At 41.2% G+C, this 22,450-nt stretch overlaps 2 protein-coding genes across 5 annotated transcripts in view; both read right to left on the reverse strand.

Moving 5' to 3' along the window:
* zmiz1a (zinc finger, MIZ-type containing 1a) overlaps positions 1-4,029 on the reverse strand; it is a 121,322-nt gene extending 117,293 nt beyond the window's left edge. For all 4 annotated transcript variants that reach the window (XM_049599806.1, XM_049599807.1, XM_049599808.1 and 1 more), the window contains exon 1: positions 3,859-4,029. The gene's annotated coding sequence lies outside the window, so the exon portion shown is untranslated. The remainder of the gene's footprint in view (positions 1-3,858) is intronic.
* rps24 (ribosomal protein S24) overlaps positions 1-22,450 on the reverse strand; it is a 131,235-nt gene that overhangs the window by 78,620 nt on the left and 30,165 nt on the right. The gene's annotated exons all lie outside the window — the stretch shown is intronic.

The following is a 22,450-nucleotide window of genomic DNA, read 5'->3' on the forward strand; positions in this document are numbered from 1 at the left end:
AAACATGTATGAGGCGGTGACAGGGGTGGGCCGGCAACTTCTCTCTTCACTTTCTCCCTCTCTCTGCACTCTGTTTCACTCCCTTGTCTCAGGGAGAGAAAAAAAAGAGCACTTAGAGGACTGCGTCTCCCTGATGTTGGGAGAGCTCAAGGTTGAAGTGATGGCTCTCCAGAAACATGAGTTAAGCTGATGTTTTGCCTGTATTATACCGCTTAAACAGATATCTGTCAACACAGCACATTGTAAAGTCAATGTAAAACTGCATTAAACTGGTTTAATATGTTTAACTTGACTGTGAGAGGAGGTTTTCTAAAATCTATATTTATCCAAGGAAGGGTTTCACCGAGTGCAAACGCTCCTTGAGAGCACCGCCCTGTTTCACACACCTGTAAAGCAGCTCGGCACGGCTACACTTTTCTACAGTTGGTATCCAAACAATGCTGTTTGCTGCCACTTTTAAGGTTGAATGCCTTGCTCAAGGACTGAGAAGTGTTCACAATGCCTCGCCTGACTTTCTCAGCCACCTCAGGAGTTAAAACCAACAAACCACGAGCCTGAGCCACAGCAAGGTTTGCAGCTTGAAGGACAGTGGTGACAGGCATGTGGCATTGAGGGTTTTTTTGTTGGCCCACTTCTGGCTCTATCTGATGTCATTATAGTCCGTCAGCGGGATAAGTTACATCTGCTCAGAGCTTCATTTTCTCTTTATTAGTTACACTGCAATTACCAGATCTCAACTTAAAGAGAGCTTAACTGCAGACTTATGGGTAGAATTACAACAAGGTTTAGGAAGTAGTTAAGTGTCTGACACGAGGGCACAACCTCAGCTCTAACGCAACAGCTCAGGTTGTAACTCCCTCCAAGCCCCCAATTCCGAAAATTAGTCTTTTAAAAAAATGCTCCGAGGCAATACAAGTTTTTCCCTATTAAAAGACCAAAATAGGCACGTTGAAAACAAAGGCTCAGTCTAGATGAAAAGTACTGCCAAGTCGAACCACAAGTGAGACAGAAAGAGAGTGAGAGGGAGAGAGAGAGAGAGAGAGAGAGAGAGGGAGAGAGAGGGAGAGATGGAAACAAAGGCTGACTTCTGCTCGGGACATGAGTGGGTGGGTTTGGGCTGATGGCGAGACACCAGACTACTAAGAATCCATGTCAAGTGAACAGGCAGCAAGTATTTCGCAGCACTCCTCGAACCAAAACGAACAGTTAGATGAAATGTCAGGCTGTCAAAACATTGATTAGCGTTTGCCAGGTTTTAAGCACTTAGCGGGCTGCAGCTGTGCCGGCACACAGTAAACAGCCGCAAAGACGGTGCAACTTGGTAAATTGCTGAGTAACAAAAAGCTAATTACTCAGACACGAGTAATTAGTTGTTTTTCCTGTAGATACTTCTAATCAGTATTAGCTCAGTGCTTCACAGAAGTGCAAATATAACGAGTAAGGTGCGCTCGGTACTGTGAAAAAACTCATCCTGGGAGTTTGGAGAATAGCTGCAGGTGCTGGAAACTGATACTTGATTTTACGATATAGCCTGATTTATTAAAATTGGTTCAATTAAACTGACACAAATAGCCATATTGGCTAATAGTGGGAGTAATCACTCCATTCTGTCTCCATGTTTGGTTTAGAGCACAAACATACTGTCACATATAAACATATCTTCTTCCTCATGTTTAGCTGCAACTTGTAGCGCTGCCAGTGCATGTGTTATCTTCCTGTGTCTGTTTACGATTTCGCCATTTTCCCGGCACATTTCCGGCATCATCTCCTGCACATTATGGCGCAAGTGGGCGGCCAGAGGATCCGCTCTCAGTGTGCATACTCGCATTTGCACCCAGCACTTTCTTAAACAGCCCAAATTTGATTTCCAAGTGTGTCTACTGGAGCCTTTAGTCTGTTTAGTGAATCAGACACTCTTCTGTCTTGTCTCACAGCCTGGCTGGCTGGCTGGCTGGTTGCAGAGAGGCCCCAGGAGGGACAACAGAAGGAAAGAAAACTCACACATACACACACACACACACACACACACTTCCAAGTTTCAAACAGTTGCAGATGGCTTTAATTCCTTGCCCTCTTTCTTTCACAATTTATCAGGTAACCCACTCTGAGCGAGCGTGCCTCCTTTTCATGCTTTGCTGAGATGACTTAACACCGCTTCAGTTTGTCAGAAGGAGGAACAAAAAAAAAAAAAAAGTCGAACAGCACTAATTAATGTGGTGCGGCTGACAAGTGTTGCTGCTGAAACAATTTCATTACATCACCAATTTAAATTACCAAGGAGGGAGACACTGGAGGGTGCACCCATCCAAAAACCTATTTACACGCTCTCTTAGACCGACATACAGGGAGTGGACACAATAACAGGAACACCTGCAATCCAATGCAATACTCCTGCAATAAATACTGACTGTGTCCAACCTATAATGTTTCATTTTTTAGTCGAGGCTGTGTCGGATTTGTGAGGAAACAGAGCTTTAAGTTGCTAGCTGATGACTGATTTACTGCAGGTGGTGATATCCACTTGTTATCTTACCTGCGTTATGATAACAGGATAGTAGCACAGTCAGTGAGATATGGTTGGTTATACATACCGCAAAGCTCTATGACAACTAATCTCAACTTCAGCACTTTACCAAGAAGGATAAAGTCTCTTTTTCACCCCCTCCAAAAGTTTAGCTGTCCTGTAGCAGGGTGCACAGTAATGAAAGAGCGGCAGTCTCCTCCTCCTCCTTCTTCTTCTTCTCCACCTCCTCCCGTCAGGAGCCCCCTCTCTGCTGCGCTCTGCCCCGGCTGGCCTCACATCCAGATGGGAGGAATTTTTACGGGGAGGGTCCGCCAAACTTAAGGGCTGAGGGCTGCGCTGAGTCAAGCAGCTCATCCACACTCCCCCTTTGCAGAGGGGCTTAAAAATGTGGTGCTGCTGCTCTCTATCAGAGATTCAGATAGCAACAAAATTCCTTGTGTGTGGACACATACTTGGCTATGAGAGCTGATGCTGATAGTTGCATGTTCGGGAAGCCATGTGTGTATTTGTGCTGAAATGTTGGAGGTTGCAGTGCATTTAAATAAACACCTTATTATTGTCTTATATAAATATTCACAATGCAAAGTATTCCTCAACTCACTAGAGAGCCCACTTGAATCTCATTAAGGTCCCCTGAGGGTCCCAATGGCCCCACATTGGGAGCCACTGATCCCTGAGAGGATCCAATCAACACAATCAGTGTTATCAGTGCAGGTCAAGGTGGTAAATGTTGCATTACATGGTGCTGTTTAACAGGAACACAACAGAGTACCATACGGACATGCCTGCTAATTGCATTACAACAGGTAGCCGATAATAGCCTTGAAGGGAGTCAACAAGCCCAGTCACACTACTGACTGCTAGCTAAGTGACATACATTCTCAGTTTAGCATCAACCGAGCCATCAGCTGATCCACCGAGACGAGACATTCATCCCCTCCACACACACACACATACATACACACACAAACAGACCCGAGTTACCAGCACATTCCTATCCAGTGTCTTCACCAAATGCATGCACCTATCATGAAATAATCCTGCAGACACACTGGCTGTACCGCTCCAGCGCAACTCGTCCACACCAGACAGGAACATGCGATACAAGCCCGGGTATTACGCCGCGTAAAAGGCGCTCCGCTGCCGCTCCCGCAGCCACAACCTGCCCCCTCTGACACGAGTTCATCCGCGGCTGTTAAAGGTTTCTAGGAGGTCACCCTATTGTTAGCAGGTAGTGTGTGTCCAGCGGGAGGCAAACCCCATCTTGAGCAACCCCGCACACACGTTCAAAAACCTCGCTTTGCAACATAGAAATAACCAGGCGCGAAACTTACTTTGCGCTCGGACCTCCGCGGCGGATCCGCGTATTGTTTCTCCAAACCTCGTGTTTACGGTGCTCCTCTGTCTCGCTGCCTCCACTTCACAAAGACGACGTGAGAGCCCCGGAGACGGTGTGAGTGACTGACTGAATCAACTACCGTAGAGCACGGCAAGTTGAAGTGTCAGATTACACTGGCTATTCAGTTACCAGAGAGAGCCGTGCTCGGCGGTCGGTGGGAAAACGCGACCTAGATTCCCGCGGAAGGACACCGGGTGTGGAGGTGTAAGCAGACGCTAATGGGCTGCTAACAGCACGTTTCACACTGGAGCGGACTGCAGCTCTGTGCTCCGGCTATTGTCTGCTCCTGGGTCATTACAGCTGCTCCACTAATGCCTGCTGTAATCAAAGCACAAATTATTAGTTCATTAATCCTTAGTGAGGCTTTTAGCTATTAGTTAAAATAAAGTTAAAGAAACAATCAAGTAAAATACGTTTAGAATACACGTAAAGGCCTGGTAATAGCACCATTATTAACAACAACAATGACATACATCAACAGTATTAGCCTATTAATAATACCTTTAATGCACTGATTATAATCAGGATTGTTATGAGTATTATAGGTCTGCAAGAAATGATCATTATCCTCATGTTAATGAATGAAAATAATGCTAATGATATAAGAAAATGGTGAAAAAGTCTAGGTCTAAGGTTTTGTACTAAAATGCTTCCAATTTTTTTTTTTTTACCCAATTAATATAAAATCACAAAATCTTGCTGGAATGAAACAGTTTTTGTCATTTTTATTTGAACTTTTTTTTTTTTTAGAAAATTAAAAATGGATTATCAAAAATATATATAAAAATGAAATAAATGTAAAATGAATAAAATAAAATGGTTTATCAAAATATTTTTAAAGAATGATATGGATGATCAAAATTATATAAAAAATAAAATACATATAAAACAAATAAAATAAAATGGATTATCAATATATTTGAATATTTAAAATAAATTATCAAAATTACATGGAAATAAAATAAATGTAAAATAAATAAAATGGTTTATCAAAATGTTTAAATATTTAAAATGGATTATCAAAATTATACAAAAATAAAATAAATAAAAGATAAATATAATGGATTATCTATCTATCTATCTATCTATCTATATATATATAATATTGATTATCAAAATTATATAAAAATAAAATAGATGTAAAAGAAATAAAATAAAATAGATTTTCAAAATATCTAAATCTTTAATTATTTAAAATGGATTATTAAAATTATTGCTTGTTAAGATTCTTTCAATCACCTAATCAATTAGATTGATTTTATTTTTCACCATTAATATTAGTAAAAATATTTTTATCATTTATCATTATTATAGTAGAACAGGGTAATAACAATAGGGGCATCGATCGCATAAATGATAATGTTAATCTATAAATCTCGTTTTCTGCTCTGACGTGTGTGTCTATGAGCGCGCGCGCCTGTGTGAACCCTCGCAACCCGCGCCCCGCTCCAGCAGCTCTGCAGGCGGGGCTCCGTGTTTTGCGGATGGCCGGTCTCCGGTGGAAGAATAACAAAGACGTGTTTGAGAGCAGCGGCAGGCTGGGCTGAGTGGTGACGTCAAGGAACAATGTCTCCCCTCCCGACACGCACAGCACGCACACACACACGCACGCACGCCAGCACACAAGCTCTTCCCTCTCTTCCTAGTCAGGCAAGGCTGAACTGCCCAGAGGGAGGGCCGCTCAGCTCGCAGTGCATCAGATAGAATCACTCACTACTCATGCTGTGCCTGCACACAGGATTTCTTCACTGTTTTTTTGTTTTGTTTTTTTGTGTGTGTGTGTGCAGGATAAAAAGAACAATGGGGTGGCAGATCAGCTACTGCAAATAAACCATCTTAAAAATAAAAGACACAACCAAAGTAGGCCTGTGTGTGCACTTTACAAACACCTTATTTCCTGTAGCTGATAAATTTAGATCATCAATAAAGGTGACAAGATTAGGATGGCTCAGAAGTCACAGTTTCCCCTGCGCATAATGTCATCAGTCCGAGGGGTCAAATTCCTGTCAGCTGCTCCCATGGCCCTCTCCTCTTTGAAGGGAAGGAAGGGGCTGCCATCCTTTTTAGCTTCCTGCCTGCAGGGCTCCTGACACTGATGCAGCAAGGGCCTGAGCAGGGTATCAGCAGCGAGAGGGTGGGGGGTGGGTGGGTGTCTCTATCACAGTGTCTCAAGGACGCCCCAGCCCCCTGGTTGAAGCTATCCGCACTGATGGGGGACAAATGTGGCCAGTGACATCACCGGCTCTGGCAGTCATTCATTTTTATTTCGGCGGGGGGGCTGTTGCTTAGATGGAGATTGGGTAAGCAGTCAATGTCACAAGGCTGTAGCTGTGAACTCATGATCTGATTTTTTCCTCTGGAAACAGCTTGTCGAGATGACCTGTCTTTGTGCTGACCCTGCTTTTGATATCGATGTATATCGATCTGCCATGTTGATGTTGACACTGATTCATATAAGACTCTTAGAATACAGGGTTTTTCTTAAAATCCTCAGGGCTTCTTGTTGTCAGACAATTCGAGCCTTTTCTTGCTTTAATAGGAGACAAGTTTCTCCATTACTGTTCCCCCCAGAGTTCGGGATCAACCGCTGACAGATCTATTGTCGCCTTTTCCCATTTAGGTTTCACTATTATCATAATATCATCTGTTCTGGATCATCCATCAAGTTTTTGTTTAATACCAACTTAAGGCGACAAGGCCTGTTACGGGTGTCAGGGGGGCCCGCAGCCGGTTGGGTCACTCTCCAGTTCAAAGAATGCCTCGTTGTCAGAAGTCCTTGCTTTCGTAGCAAGGCGTGCGCCTCGGCCTCTCCAAAATAATACAGCCAGATGGCTGCCAACAAGATGGATGGATTATAGGTGGGGTGACTTCAGCTTGACTTGGCTCTGTGTATAATTTCATACGTGCAGTATTTCAAAGGGCTGGATGAATGCATCAAAGGAGAACAAAGAGAACTCTCAATGAAGCACGCTCCGACAAGGTTAATACATATTGCATTGTGTTGGAGTGTATTAAATCAACATATGAAAAACTGTGTGGACCCGAGAACATTAGCGACGATCGAGGCCAGACTCGGCGCTCAGACACGATATGATGTACGTTTCTCTCGGCCACTTTGCTGTAGGCTTTCTGCTGGTGACAAGGCTTCTCTCTGTCGAGGCGGCAGGGGGAGTGATGGATGCTGCTGGGGCCTCATGTAGCTACATGATGGAGGGAGACTTTCAGTTGTGCTGACATCAGCTCTGCCGCTCACACAGAGGTGTGATGGTTGTTTACAGTGCCACCCTGCTGTCACTGCCATGAGGCTCCTGCTGCTGAAAACACACCACTGAAATACTAATAAACAAGTTCTGTCGTCAGGAGTACAGAGTGGCGGAGTGACTGATACCTCCTTCACACCAGAACAAGGACCAAGAAATAAGAACTGTTTCCTGTTGGTGTAAATGGGTTTTCTGACCTTGCTCAGTGACACTGCTCCTGAGCAGGTTTTTACAAAGGTCAAATACTGTTGCTTCGGTATATTAAAGGGTGAACATGGATTACTAAGGTGACCACATGATTGCTATATGGTAATACTGTAAAAGTATAATAATAATAATAGCCCTATTACAATCAATTGGCCGCCATCTCGAGCTATTTCCTCCACAATTTTTGCAAGGAGCCATGATTGCATTGTGTAAGTCATTACACTGACCTGTCATACAGAGAAGAAATCCTATGAAGCTACATTAGATTATCCATACTGGGGGTGGGATCAGTCACATGACTGGACTGGAGGACCTGCTTGACTAACACTGATAAAAGCCTCAACTTTGACTTGGTGTATATGACTTGACTTAAAATCGATGACTTGCATTGCATGGCATTTTTCTACATATTGAAAAGTCCTGATTTGTTTTTTGAAACATGTTTGGCTAATTTCTGGTTCAGAGCATGCAAACCTGGCAACCAACTAGGATGCACTAGAGGAGGGGACTAGTCCAAAGATAATACAGTTTGAATTTAAGGGTTATTTTATTGATGATGGTCATAGGAAGAGAACAGCGGTATGCAAGGTCTGCAGTTAAAAAATGAGACATGACCACCAAAACAGCTAACCCCTTTTTTTTCCTCGGCACTGTGCTTTTGTTTTCACTTTAAAGCCATTATTTTGCCATTCAGGGCTGTATAATAATTATGGAGCCACACTCTCCATTGTTGTTAATAAAGAGGCTTGTTATTGATTGCTACAAAATGTCAAATAAGGTGTGAGCAGGCTGAACAGTGTTCATTAATGCTGAAAATAAAACTCAACTTTTCATGACCACTGACTTTTGACTAATTAAAATGTGGACACCAGAGTGGTTCATGAGAATTTCACATGGCTTGACTTGTGACTTGCTTCACTTATAGCAGGGACACGACTTGACTTGCTTGAGTCTCACCACAGTAACTGATGACTTGCTTGAGACTTTAAGGTTAACCATTGGGACTTGCACATGTGACTTACTTCCGACTCTGATCTTTTAGCTGTGATGTATAAGACACCAAAGTTGGAAACCTTCAGTCCTGCGAAAGGCTGCAAGTAGAGATTATTAAATAATTATTTAGTCTATGAAATTTCTGAAAACAGATACAAACCCTCATCACCCAAGCTAAAGGTTTGATCTCCACATTGCTTGTTTTGTCTGACCACCAGTGGCATCTAGCTTGATCAATTACTTAAACAGGTAAGCAGTTATCTCATTTGTTTCTTTGATTGACTTATCATATAGTGGCCGTTTCAACATACCAAAGTTCCTAACCACTTACTGTACATTCAAACCAGGAGCTTCCAAAGAGGCTAAGTCTATCCAAACGCCCAAGAAGCATGACTGTCAAAAATATCTGTGGCAGCTTTGGTTGCACTAGTCGCTCATCACGTGAATCATTGAACGTTTGATCATGCTTGTCAATTCAAAGGAGCTTGCTGTTGTCCAGTCCAAAAGCTCATAGTTGGCCTACAGAAAGTTATGTTTGGTCAAAGAAAACAGAAAACGTATGTCATCCCATTCAAACCAAGCAAGGAAGACTTGCATGCTATGTCGCAACATTAGCCTGCAATTCTCTCCTCTATTACATTACACCCTTTAAAACTCACCAGACCAACCAATTACCTCCAAGATGCGGTCCCAAGCTTCATTCTTTTTATTTTGGTCTCTGTAACTGAACAGCGACACATTATAAAGGACTGAGTAGGCGTGAACGCAAGTAATAAACCTCTCAGTATCCATTGTCGGAACAAGTGTGCTGTAGGAACCAAAGTTATATGGCTTGTTCTCTGGGACCCACTTCATCGTAGCACATCAGCATTCCGATTGGTTGTTGCCGAACCGCGTCAGAGATCATTACCATAAAGTTAAAAGAGTTTTAACTCCCCTTTGGATCTGCTCGTCCAAGTCGCTTAAGTCGCCGGGCTCTCACCTCCACCGTTTTGAAAGCTTTGATCGCTGTTGGTTTGAACGTACAGTTAATCCGCAAGGTGTCCCAGCTTTGACTCGTGTTCCTGCTCCCTTTCTGAAGATCCGCACTACTCACATGAGGCTGGAAAAAGTTGAACAAGGTTTATAGAGAATACAAAAAGGAAACAAAATGGCAGGCCAAGTCCTTTCAAAATTACATCTCATATGGTCCACTACTGACTCGATGTCCTATTTCTATATTCTCACCATATTCCCGTTACTACACTTTAACACTGCATAACATGATCAAATTTCCTTTTGTCATGCGCACTAAACTGCCCTACCTTACGTAAATAACTTGTGCCTGTATTCTAACACATAAATAAAGTAAATACAAACATAAACTTAGTCTATTACTGTACACTATTTAAAATATACAGAAACTGTTGTGCAAACTTATATAGTAGCAGAACCTAAATGATATGTAATATCAACATAGGCATTTTTGCTAAATATAAATATGTGCTTAAGTGGCTCTTACAAACCACGTGAGCAACAAATCCTTCAAGCACTAACCATGAGTTTATGGCAGCAACCTGTTATGAACACATGAGCAACAGTCTGTTATGAAAGATTGAGCCCATGTTGAATAGACCATAAAAAAATCTGATCATTGTGTTTGAAAGTGATATAACTGACTGAGCAAGTGACTGAAGAAGAGTAGGAGGGAAACAAGGGTTGATCTTTGGGACAAGAAGAGAAGACGCAGGGCAGTAAATAGATCATCTCCTGCAGAGAAAAGGCAGAAGAGCACTATTTTAAAACAAGACAAGAGAAGTCTGGTTGAGCACACCATTGATTGTCTCTGGCTGCGAGAAGAACAAGGAGCTGAGAGAGAGGAGGAGAGGGACAGAAAACAGATGATACGACTGCTGGCTTCTGGAAGCTCGGACAGCCTTTTATAAATGCTCCCTCTCTCTCCGTGTTTCTCTCAATCGTTCCCTCCATTTCTCTTGTGTTTTTTTTTTTTTTTCGCAGTGTATGTCGACTGAGCAGCAGCAGATAAGGCAGACAGCCGGGGCCCCATGCTGACTGGCCCGACTGGCTGTGGGGAGCACAGAGGCAATCAATGAGTGCTCACAATAGAGCGCCAGCATCCAGATAGCTAACAGCTCCCTGAGGCCATGGGAAGGAGGTGGTGAAGAGGGGGATGATATGGGAAGGGAGGAGGGAGAGAAAAGGCAGAGAAAGGTGGGTGGCTTTAACACATGGGTGTCATAGGTTGTTTCCGCACCATATAGAAATAAGGAACATGCATGAAGCACTGAAGCACATATTCCTCTGTGGTTGTTTACGCTCACTAAAGCATGTGTAACTTGAGGTCAACACTCAGCTCAGGAACTCTTGGCTGCCTCTGAAGCAGGACTCTTCAGTTATGAGATGTGAAGTGAAGAGTGGTGGTCCGATGCTCGGGGTGATGGCTGCAGTGATAGCGCTATTTTTAGTCGACTTCTTCTTCCCGTCATTGTTGCGTGTTTGGATGCATGCGTATGTGTGAGGCCTTTTTTTTTTTAAACATCATTATGCAATGCAGTATCTGACCTTGGGAAGAACATGTGCCAGAGGGATAGGCAGAGAGCTGAGTAAATGTGTGACCACTTCAACCTCTGTGTCATCCTTGACTGCACAACTAGCTACCTCGCTACTCAGAGAGCAGCTCACATGAGGACTCAGAGCATTATTAATTCAGCTTACTCAGAGCCATAGGTTACATGCCAATTGTGTAACACCAATACTGAAGTCTGGTGAGAGGCTGGAACAGAGGAACGCGTGACCTTTTTTGGTATTATAATCAGCAGAAATGGAATATGATATATGTTTTTTTAGCATAAAATCACCCGAAAATAGGAATAGTCATATTACCTTAGAGTGAGCTGTTTTTTTCTACATAGGAAGCTGGGACCAGTTGCACAAAACACCTTGAGTTAAGATTTTCCTTAAAGTCCTAGTTAAGGTTTCCTCAAAATAATTTTTTTGTGGAAACCACCCACAAGGTTTCCTTAAAATGTTCACTCAAGTATGGTTTTCTCCTTGACTTGATCCTGTACTTAAGGAATCCCTCAACCGTTGCACAAAACACCTTAGCAACCAAAGCAGGTAAAATAAAACTTAAGGTACCTCTGACTCTATCTTACCTGCAACATGACCGAGTTTATGGTGATGAATACAAACCTAACACACCCCAAGAAGAGTGTTCTGCGACAAGGAGAACCAAATGGATGCGCTTTTGATTTTATACCATAGTTTAACTGAATTAATTTTTGTTATCATTTCTTCTCATAATAATTTTCTGTTTTCTGGTATTTGGGATGAAATTTACTTTATAGTTTGTGCTTTCTATGATTCCATTCCTCCAGAAGTATAATCTTTTCCTCCTCCAATATGGTTTTCTTGTCTTCTTTTCTTCTGACATTTTTTCACCATCTAACTATAAGCCAACTTTGTGAGGCGATAACAGGCATCACAAGCGTGAGTCCAAGCAAACAAATAATCTCCTAAGGAAACCTTTACTGCAGTAAAATCTCTTTCAATGCAGTAAATGAGTTGATGTTTTTCCTTAACTTAAAGAAATCTTTTAAGGGATTTGGTGTAAGTCCCTCAGCTAAGGAATAATTAAGTCTTACGTGTCATACTTCAGAAGAAAACTTGTTTTTTGCAACCAGTCCCTGGTTCTTGGAGTCTGACATGCGCCACCATGTTTCTACAGTAGCCTAGAACGGACAAACCAAACCCTGGCCTTAGATAGGGCCATTCACGTTTAGACACCATAGTTAGCAGCACCTTTGCTACCTGAGCATCGGAAAAACTGATTTTTTTTTTTTTTTTTTTTTTTTTTTAACGTGAAACTGCTTTCTTTGATGTTTTTACCTGTTTAAATCACAAAGTCAATTTGGAAAAGACCCCTGCAGATAATCCGGCATCTGGGAAAAAAAAAAAAAAAAGAAAAAAAAAAGAAAAGAAAAAAGGAAAAAAGGTGAACACACATTAGCAGGCGCAGAGCTAGCGGCCTGTCTCCAATATGCCAAACAGCATCAGAAAATCAATCATTTGTAATGTGAAATGGCTTTATTCAGTGTTTTTTACCAGTTTAAATCACTGGGGCTGTTTGTTTTAGACAGGAGGAGACCTCTGCGGATAATTCGGCTCCTGCTAAAAACCTCCTGAAGGTCTAGATCAGAAGAAAAGGTAAGCACACATTAGCAGGTCATGAACAAGCGGCATGTTGACATGCAAACAGCATCAGAGAAAAACTGATTTGTAACGTGAACCTGCTTTATTCTGTGTTGTTATCAGTTTCAATCACCTTGTCCATTTGTTTTGGAGAGGAAGAGACGGATAATTCAGCTCCTGGTAAAAACCTCCTGAACAGTTAACACTGAAGGAATTCTAACCAGGTGAAGTTTCAGCTGGTTGGTCTGTAATCCTCACGGCTAGATGCCACTAAATCCCCCTAAATCTTACACATTGTTCCTTTAACTCATCATGTTCAGAACAATTTCATCAGAGTTAAAAATGTAAAGCTCCCATTCAAACCTCTCTTCATAACCTGCCATTTAAAGCAACTTCTAGGCAATCTTTGCATCATAACAAGGATCTTGTGACTGGAGTTAAAAAGGAAAACAGGCTGGCAGACAAGCCACCTAAGCTACAGCCTATTTCTCAGGATGACATTAATATAATAGCGCTGGTGCCCAAAACAACTTTGTATTGATTCACATAACCTTTTAAGCCAATCGATTGCTGCACTCCAACTCAGAATGCTTAGGCATGGGCATGTTTTCAAGCAAAGATTTGTTGCAGTGTTGCATGTTAAATATTGTGTGTCATGGTGTGTTTTCTGCTGATGTGTGAGTAATTCATCTTCATTCATTTTTTCTTCACTTCCTCATTCATATGAAGACGCAGTAATATGTTAAAAATAAGCAATTAATCTCCTCTATGTTTGCTTTTTTTTAAATCTTACATGTGTTTTCCTGTTAAGGGTCTCTTGGTGTCACAAGTTAAAAAAATTTGTAAAGATAAAAATACTCTGTTATGACGTATGTTGCAATGTGCTTTCATCCTTGCCATGCTGACTCATGCTCCCCTGGTTTTCAATGGTTCTATTGCTTCCCCAACATACTGGTCACGGTGACTCATCCTAAAACACGGATTCTTGAGATCCATTTAGTATTTGCTGATCCTGGAGGGAGCTCATAAAAAAAGCTGAACATCCACAGACACCGGGGGTTGTTTGTAATGCAGGTGTCAAGGCAACTGGATTTTCTCTAGTGGTTAAAAGGTTTCAGGCTTTCATACGTACCTGCACTAAAAATGTTTGCAGAAGGTGGAAACAATGGCTTTCTGAACATGAGACAGTAACAGTCACCACTCGGTTGATCTTCTTGTGCTAACTCAGTTTCATTTTGTTTAACTACAGATATTGGTATATGTGGGTTTTGAAAATGTCCTCCTGTAAAAAAAAAAAAAAAAAAAAAAAAAAAAGGGGAACTGTAAGTGTTTCAGTCCATCAAAGAAACACTTTATGCAGTGTGGCTGCTGAGATTTGAAAGCAGATGTTGGCTGCACATGCTTGCATGTATTTTGGCTAACATGATCATGGCACCTTTCATTCATATTTCAATCAACAATATACTAACAGTATGTTTTGTATACCATAGTTTAAACTCCTTATATGACAAATTAACCAATGAAATACGCTGTTGCACTAAACTCACATATACACACCATATAGTATATATCAGTGGTTCTCAACTGATGGGTCGTGGTCCAAAAATGGGTCGCTGGTCCATTCTGAATGGACTGCAATTGCTCGCAAACATATCAAGTTTGTAAAAAACACACTTTATTATTAAGTACAGTGAATTTCCGGTACAAAGCTTTTATTTTGAAGTGCCGTTTCCTGCTGTAGAGTGATTGACTAATGGACAACTACTTGACAGAGACAGCAAACTAGCTCAAGGACATGGCCATATGCAAGTATGACGATGCAAATTTGTGGACCTTGAACTAATGACTAAGGAGAAATCTGGACCCCGTGGCTGGACCAGTTGGGAACCTCTGGTATACGTAATCCAGAAAACATCAAGGCCGTTATTAAAGCTACTACTGTCTATGCAGCGTAACATTTGAAATCTCAGATTTCAAATGTCCCTTCTGACAAATATAACGTAATAAAGACATCAACGTTAGATAAATACTCCCGTGAGCCATGTTCTGCTGGGATACGGCAACACCACTTGGACAAACCACACACAGAACTGCAGTACACCACCATACTAGAATTAGCGATACTAATAGAGGCAGTTTGCTAACTTTAATTATGGTTATGATTACATTATTTCAGACAGTGATGTGTGATTGTTGCTGTGGGGACATTTCCAGCATAGTACCTCCAATACTTTACAATTACTACCTTGACTTTAGGGCATATGTGATTTTAAGACTTCTTTCATATGCATATTGTGGGATTGAAAGGTGCTAGTGTGGAAGGGGGCATTCATAACACTAGCACTGCAAGGCAACACTAACAATGTCTACTTAGCATCTTAACAACAGAATCACAGCCTGTAGCCTGGTTAAGAGCCTTAGCCATCCCAAATCTCAGTGATTATATACATTAACAATGACTAATCATGTTATACAACCTTCCACTCTCCAGTCCTCCAAAGCGCTGCGACTGAGCTCACAAACCTCTAGTGAGTCTCTGGAGGGCAAGTGTTTTGTGCCTTCAGAGTTCACGGCGGAGCTCGGAGCCACAGAGCAGCAGGAGGAGGTATTGAATCTCCTCCAGCAAAAATAAATAACGCCCTTGTCTGCAAGTGACCGGTGCTCACTCCCAGACTTTCAAGGCGGCTCGAGTTACTGTGGCCCCTGACGGGAGCAGACAGGTTGTGTCTGAGAGAAATACCTTCCCACAGATGACATCATTGTGCAGGAGAGCGAGCCAGGGAACGGCTCCGCCACAAGGGCTCAATACTCAATCAAAACCTAAGATCACGTCCTGATCTTTTACTCCTAACAAGTTTTGCTGCATGATTTTATCTGCAAGAACATTCTGTCTTCTCTCAGACACTTTGGCTGCATCTCCAACTGATCAGGACCCTGATTAGACCTGTTATGTGTCCGTGAAGAGCAAAAGCTTCAATCTTCAGTTATTAGTATTCGAGAGGCATGAAAACATGACCTTAATTCCCCAGAGTGGCAATGCTCAGACAGTACAGTTCTCCATTTAATACAACCCACATACACGGAGAGAGAGTCTTTTAGACAGAGAAATAGTGTGATCTAACAAGGCAGTAGAGATGAGTCTATTGTGTGGGTTGAAATTAGCTCCTACCACCCTGCTCCCAATGAGGGTGGTCTCCCCTGGGCGCTGTGGATGACATTACAGGGATTTGTCCGTGAAGATCTGACTCTATTACTGCAGATAATGCTCTCTGGTAGACAACCACAGAGATCAGAGAGAGAAGTGTGTTGCTCACAACTTGTAATCATGTGTATCTCAATTATCTAAAATGGCCTCATCTATTCATCTGCTTCATCATCGCTGATTGTAGAGCGGCACCGAATCACAGAGGTTTCTGTGGAGCAGCAGTGTGTTTGCATTTCCTTATAAAACTCCTCATGAGGTGTCAACTGTGTGGATAGATTTAATGGATAAAAAGAGTATTTAAACCATGGAAAACAAGGTGATACCACAGAAGACAGCACCACCTGCTGGTTGTGTGTGGTCAGTGGTGTGGGGTAGGAGGGTTGGGGGTGCAGAATAGGATTAGTTATGGAGTGAGACCAAGCACATCCATGACAATCTCATCCAGATGCTGCTCAACGCCGCCTCACTCACAGTTACTCTAAGTGTGTTACTAGAGTCATTGAGCCTAAAGGGTGTAGAGAGTAGGGTGTGTTGCCAGGTTAGACCTCCACTGCATCAATGGCACCAAGACCCCCAACGCTCCAGTGGAGATGCTGAGTAACTAGAAGCAACAAAGGGTGCTCATGTTCCCGGACACAAAATATTTGCTATTTTCCAGCAAGTCGTTCATGCTCTCACCCTGTTACTGACACCCCTCTGTGACGTGACGCAATAAGTGGTGTTTTAGCTGTGCAAACATCTCAGCGAGAACGGACTCTGGACCTCAGTGACCAGCGAGCTGTAAACCTCCCAACCACCACCCACCCACATGTTGCCACATATGGGACCTACTGTACACAAACACAACATGACTCATCCTTGTGTAAGGCAGGCACCGCCCAGGTCCCTCTGTGTGCGATATCAGTGAGTCGGGATCTACACAGCCTGTGTGAGCACCTGACCCCAGGCTCACCTCACTGCCGCTTCCTTGTCTTCATATCCTAATACTGTTTGGAATGTGTTGCCAGGCAACGGTCTCTGTAAACACAGCACCTGGCAACTCCGACAGGAAACCTCCATGGCTCTGTGGAAAATTAGATGCCATTACTGTGTGCACACCCATTTGTCCAGATAACTGGATATCTGTGCTTTCTCTTTTGCCTCTACTGTAAAACCTGTCGTGTAATTGTGTGTATTTTCTACAATTGAAGTGGTTTTACGAACAACCAGTGACCTAATCCGTGTTGGTTCATGAACTAGCTCCTCATTAGTATAAGCAGCCGTTCACCAATTAACTCCCCCTCTGATTTGCATCACAAGGGTGGCCAAGAAAGTGCCATTACTGGACCTCCATGCTGCTTACTCTGTCCCATCAATTTCCTGTTATTGTTGGCAGTTGAGCTGAAGCCCCAGTATTGATCCCTCACCTCGGGAGAAGATAAGGTGGGGAATCGAGATGGATTCCATATCTATTATCTAATGGAATTCCTCCTCCCAGAAAGGGCTATGGATTTTCTGCCATTGAAGCTGTGAAAATGTGTGTCTATGTGGGCCTCTGCTGTGTCTGCATGTGTGTGTGTGTGTGTGTGAGTGTGAGTGTGCTCTCTCCAGATGCAGAATGACGCTTTTGTAGGATGGATTAATGCGGTAAGCAGAAAACGGTGGAAAGTGGCACTGAGGCTTTACGGACTGTTGAAGCATTCAGGGAAATGCACTCTCTATGAATGTGTATTGACCTGCTGCTCTCCAAATGGCCCTCTCAGAGAAGTGCACATACATAGGCTCTCATGTGTGGAGTATTGCATCAAATACTGACACACAAAGTGGTGCTGTGATGGGGTTTTCTTTAGACGGCGGCTTGTACATCAGAGGGGCGCTACTTTGTCATACAGCACTGTTATAAAGGGTTTATAAGCTGTAACCAGTGGTTTTATTAGTCGTTAGTTTAGCTGCCATATTGGTAGAGAAATGGCTGCAGATACAGAGCAACATTAATTTAAAGGCATGTTTGTGTCCAACTGATGAATGTAAGTCCAATATTCACTCTACTATTTTGTTCTCCACCAATTCCTGAGGGAAATATCTGGCTCTTTAGCAGCTAAATGCTCCACTATGTTCACTAGCTAGTTTCTGCCATTTGGTGCTGAGCAGGTAGTGTACAGTGGGTTTATAGAGCTTTTTCACTGCTGCCTGCTGTGTGTGGAAACAACACTCCCGAGAGCAACAAGAGTAAACAAAACATTAAAACTGCTCACAGGATACCAAGGAGCTAAAAGATGCTAAAATGCTCTGCAGAGATGAGGGGGGCTGCAGAGTCTGGTGAAAATTATCTGTGAGTGCGTCACTACGAGCGCCACCTTTCAGACACACTTAATTGTTTCAACCATACTTGATGTAAAAATATTGATTACAGCAGCTGTAACAGATGGATTGCAATCCTTTCCCAGGAGGTCAGAGGTCAAACGGTCACTTAGAGGGGTCTACCATATTTACGAAAGAATAACTAGAAACACAAAGTGGTACCAATCTATGGAAGCCCTTTTACGCCAATGCGATTTAAAAAAAAAAAAAAAAAAAAGAAGAGAAAAAAAAGAGATCCTGAAGGTCATTATTCAGAGAAAGTTTCTCATTATTTTGAGATATAAAGTAAACATTTTGAGATAATAACAAATTATTTTGAGATACCAAGTTTCTATCTTGAGATACTAAGTCATCATTTTGAGATAACAACTCATTATTTTAGATAGATATATATTTTAAACTTATGTATATTTCAGATTTATTTGATTATTTTTAATTTAGTTTTTATTCATTATTTTATTTATTATTTTATTTCATTTTTTTTTTTTTACTAAGTTTTGCATTATTTTGAGATACCAAATCTTTATCTCCAGATACTAGGTAATTATTTTGAGATAACAACTCATTATTTTTGGATGCATATATATTTTAGATTTATATATATATATTTCCGATTTTAATTCATTTTATTATTATCTTATTGATTTTTTATTTTATAATTTTATTATTTTTCTTGATTTTTTTATTCATTATTTTACTTATAATTCTTTTTTTTTTCTTGTTTATTCAGAGAAAGTTTATCATTATTTTTGAGTTTAGGTTTTTATCTTGAGATACTAGGTCAGGTATTTTGAGAAAAACGCATTATTTTACATAGATATATATTTCAGATTTCTAAATATTTCAGATTTTAATTTATTTTATTATCATTTTATTGTATTTTTATATATTTTTTATTCATTATTTTATTTTTACTACGTGTTTATCTTGAGAAAGCTTCTCATTATTTTGAGATATTAACTAATTATTTCAAGATATCAAGTACTCATGTTGAGATTCTACGTTATTATGCAGAGAAAGTTTCTCATTATTTTGGATAGATATATATTTTAGATTTATATATATTTCAGATTCTAATTCATTTTTTTGTATATTTATTCATTATTTTACTTACAATTTTATTTTATTTTGAGAGTGTGTCTTATTATTTTAGGATACTATGTTATTTTTTTTGAAATACTGAATCATTATTTTGAGATACTACATTACTATTTAGAGATAGTTTCTCATTATAATGACTTACAAGATCTTTTTTTCATCACACTGTTGGAAATGGACTTTCATACTTCTCAGAGGAGGAACAATTTCTCAAAGAAAAAATAACTTAAATTGTGTATCTATGACATGATCGACATGATCGCTCCTCATGAACACCTTCTCTTTCTTTGTTTCCTTCTTTTGTTCCTACATGCTGCATGCTACCTTATCAGAGCATCAGATAAGCTGCACAGATCATCCTCTTCCTTAATCACACAAAGGCACAGGCTGACCCTGCTCAGATAGCAGCTCTGATTTTCAATATCCCGCAGACATTAAGAAGAATTTCGTCTCCCAAACAGCGAGTGCGCAGGCGAAGTGGGAGATGCTGGAACCATAATATTTCTGCATCCAATTACGATTTGATTATCCTCCCCCCAAAAAACTGACTCTCAGTGACAAAAAGGTGTTTGACATAATGAAGAATCAACGTGCCATCACTGTGATAGCTGTGTTTCTAGTAGCTCTGTGGCCTCAGAATACACACAACAACACTTTACAAAGGCTTAAATCAGTGTGCTACAGAATGCAGGTGGGTCCATGGCATGGTCTGGGATGATAAGTCCCTGTGTAATCAAGCTGTGGCACAGTAACACATATGGCGAATACAGTCATTCTGAGCGACTGCTGATAAGACGTGCCTGCTTTACACCACACAGGGGACAGAGCTGGAGTGTTTTGTGCGTTCAGTCAGGGGTAGGGAATTGAAAACCTGCCTTGATTACTGTATATGAACAGTAGCTGTGTAGCAATAGTCTTGTTACAGCTGAGAGATAGTTACCCTGGACTGTATTGAACACACATGCATAAACACACACTCCTCTGCGGCGCAGGCTAAAACCCAGAGACAGAAGTCAGTCCTGTAATGGGGAAGGTGATAGCCTTAGTGGGTAAATGAATGTCAGCAGCAATTAGAGGCCCGCGTAATAGCATCTAACAGAGAGGCCATAGCGCAGACGGGTCAGGAGTTTACCATGTATCACCAGGATTACATCCACACAGAGCAGACACTTTCAGCCAAGGACGTCTCGAGGGCAGGGAGACAACAGGAGAGAGCACACAGGCAGGGTCTACGCAATATGAGACCAGCAGACTCACAAAGAACAGGCGATTAATGTGCATATGGCTGGGACTAACAATGTGATACTAAAGCTACAGCTCCCTGAAGGTATACGCAATAGCTTGTTGTCGTTAATCACCAGCTACAGTAGGCTAGTTGTCATATTTGAGCCCTCGATGTGCAGTAGCCTATGTATATGACATGAACATACAGGAAGTACAATAACTAATCTGCACTGTGGTTGAAATGTGTATATGATGTATCCACCATGTTGTGGCGAATATAATCAGTTCACACTATCACAGTCACCACAGACAGCAAGATCAACACAAGGTTAACCATTGATTTTAGGGTTAAACTTTGGTTTAAAAGATGGTGTCCCCATGGTTACGAGGCTGAGATGTAGACCATGAACCAATATCCCTCTGGTTCAGGTGTCAGCAACCTTTAATATCAAAAGAGCCAATACATATTTGTGCCTTATAGTGACGGCAACACCGCCTATTATATTTACATTAGCCTATAAACATTCCTAATAGGTCTAAATGAGCATTCATTTTAATATGCAGCTCCTCTGCAGTAGGCTATTTATGATTATTTGGTACTTGTACTTTGCAGCATTAGTGGTGAAAGCAAACAAATCTGTCCACTCACTATGAAATTCTCTATTTTCCTCCGAGACATTTTCTGTTTCAGATTTGAAATCAACAGCTAACCTCACTATGTAGACTCAAGCTTGGCCATCAGTGATGAAATTTGGCAAATTTTAGGAAAAGGCGCCAGGCCGTAAATGTATCAAGCACATAGTTGACGAGATGTTAAAACATTTCTTTTTATTCAGTGTAGAGACTACACATTTATACAAGTGAAAAATGTAAGAATCACTTCAAGGCTACAACAATGAAACATGAAAATTGAAATGTTAAAAAATAACTTGTTCATTTTAATATAATTTTTTTATCAAAGCCACAGAGAGCCACTGGAGAAAGGCTAAAGAGTCGCATGTGGCTCCTGAGCCGCAGGTTGCCTACCCTGGCTCTAGTGCATGTCTGGCCAGGGACATTTGTTTGGTTCCTCATTTTAAAGCAGTGATGTTCAACTTGGTCCATGGGTCAAATCTGGCTCACACTATGGAGTGGGGTGGCCCACTGACCATTTTCTAATTCACAATAAAAATAAAATGATTCACACCTATATTTGTATTCGTACTTTGGTCCCATAGGTCCCATAGGAGGATCCCTTCAGAGGTCCACGCTAAGCCCTAAATGTCTTCCAATTCTTGAACACCCTTGCCTACACCTGACCTGTGCCGACTACTATGACTCAATATGCTTGATATGTGAGGACAGCAAGTGTTAAAGGTTGGAAACAAGCTATTCATTCATTAGATCGACTGATAAATACTATTATTGTTTGTTTATTAGCTGGCCTGGTGCCTCCTGTCATTTTGCAAAGTGGCCCATTGCACAAAGAAAGTTGAGTATCCCTGTTTTCAAGGCTTAAAATGCAAAAAATAAAAAAGTAAACTTGCAATTGGGCATTTTGGGCTATGGTTAGGCTTAAAATAAACCCCAGATTACATTTATACAAGTCGATACATTTCAAAAATCACAGTCTTATTGTGTTTTTTATTATTGATTACTGAGAGTTTTACTTTATTTAAAACAAATGATATAAAATCTGCCATTGTGGGAGGATTTTGTCAACCCTGACAGGAATTTTCTAAAATCAATATTTCTTCTTTATTGTAGTGCAACAATCCAATTATTTTAAAATACTAAAACTTAGCCGCACAAAACAAATTATCTCACTGTACAAGCACTTTTATATTACTGTATAGAACTCATTTAGATGAAAGAAAGAAAGAAAGAAAGAAAGAAAGAGGAGTAAAAGGTCCGTTGCTGCATATTCAGAGGTTTTCCCATGAGTCCAGCACACTGGGCTAATCTCATCCCATGCTGACACTGTGTCTACCAGCAGAGAGGAGGTTCAGGGAGAGAAAGAGGGAAGGAGA

This window comes from Epinephelus fuscoguttatus, linkage group LG16, assembly GCF_011397635.1.
Source record: "Epinephelus fuscoguttatus linkage group LG16, E.fuscoguttatus.final_Chr_v1".
Taxonomy (NCBI): domain Eukaryota; kingdom Metazoa; phylum Chordata; class Actinopteri; order Perciformes; family Serranidae; genus Epinephelus; species Epinephelus fuscoguttatus.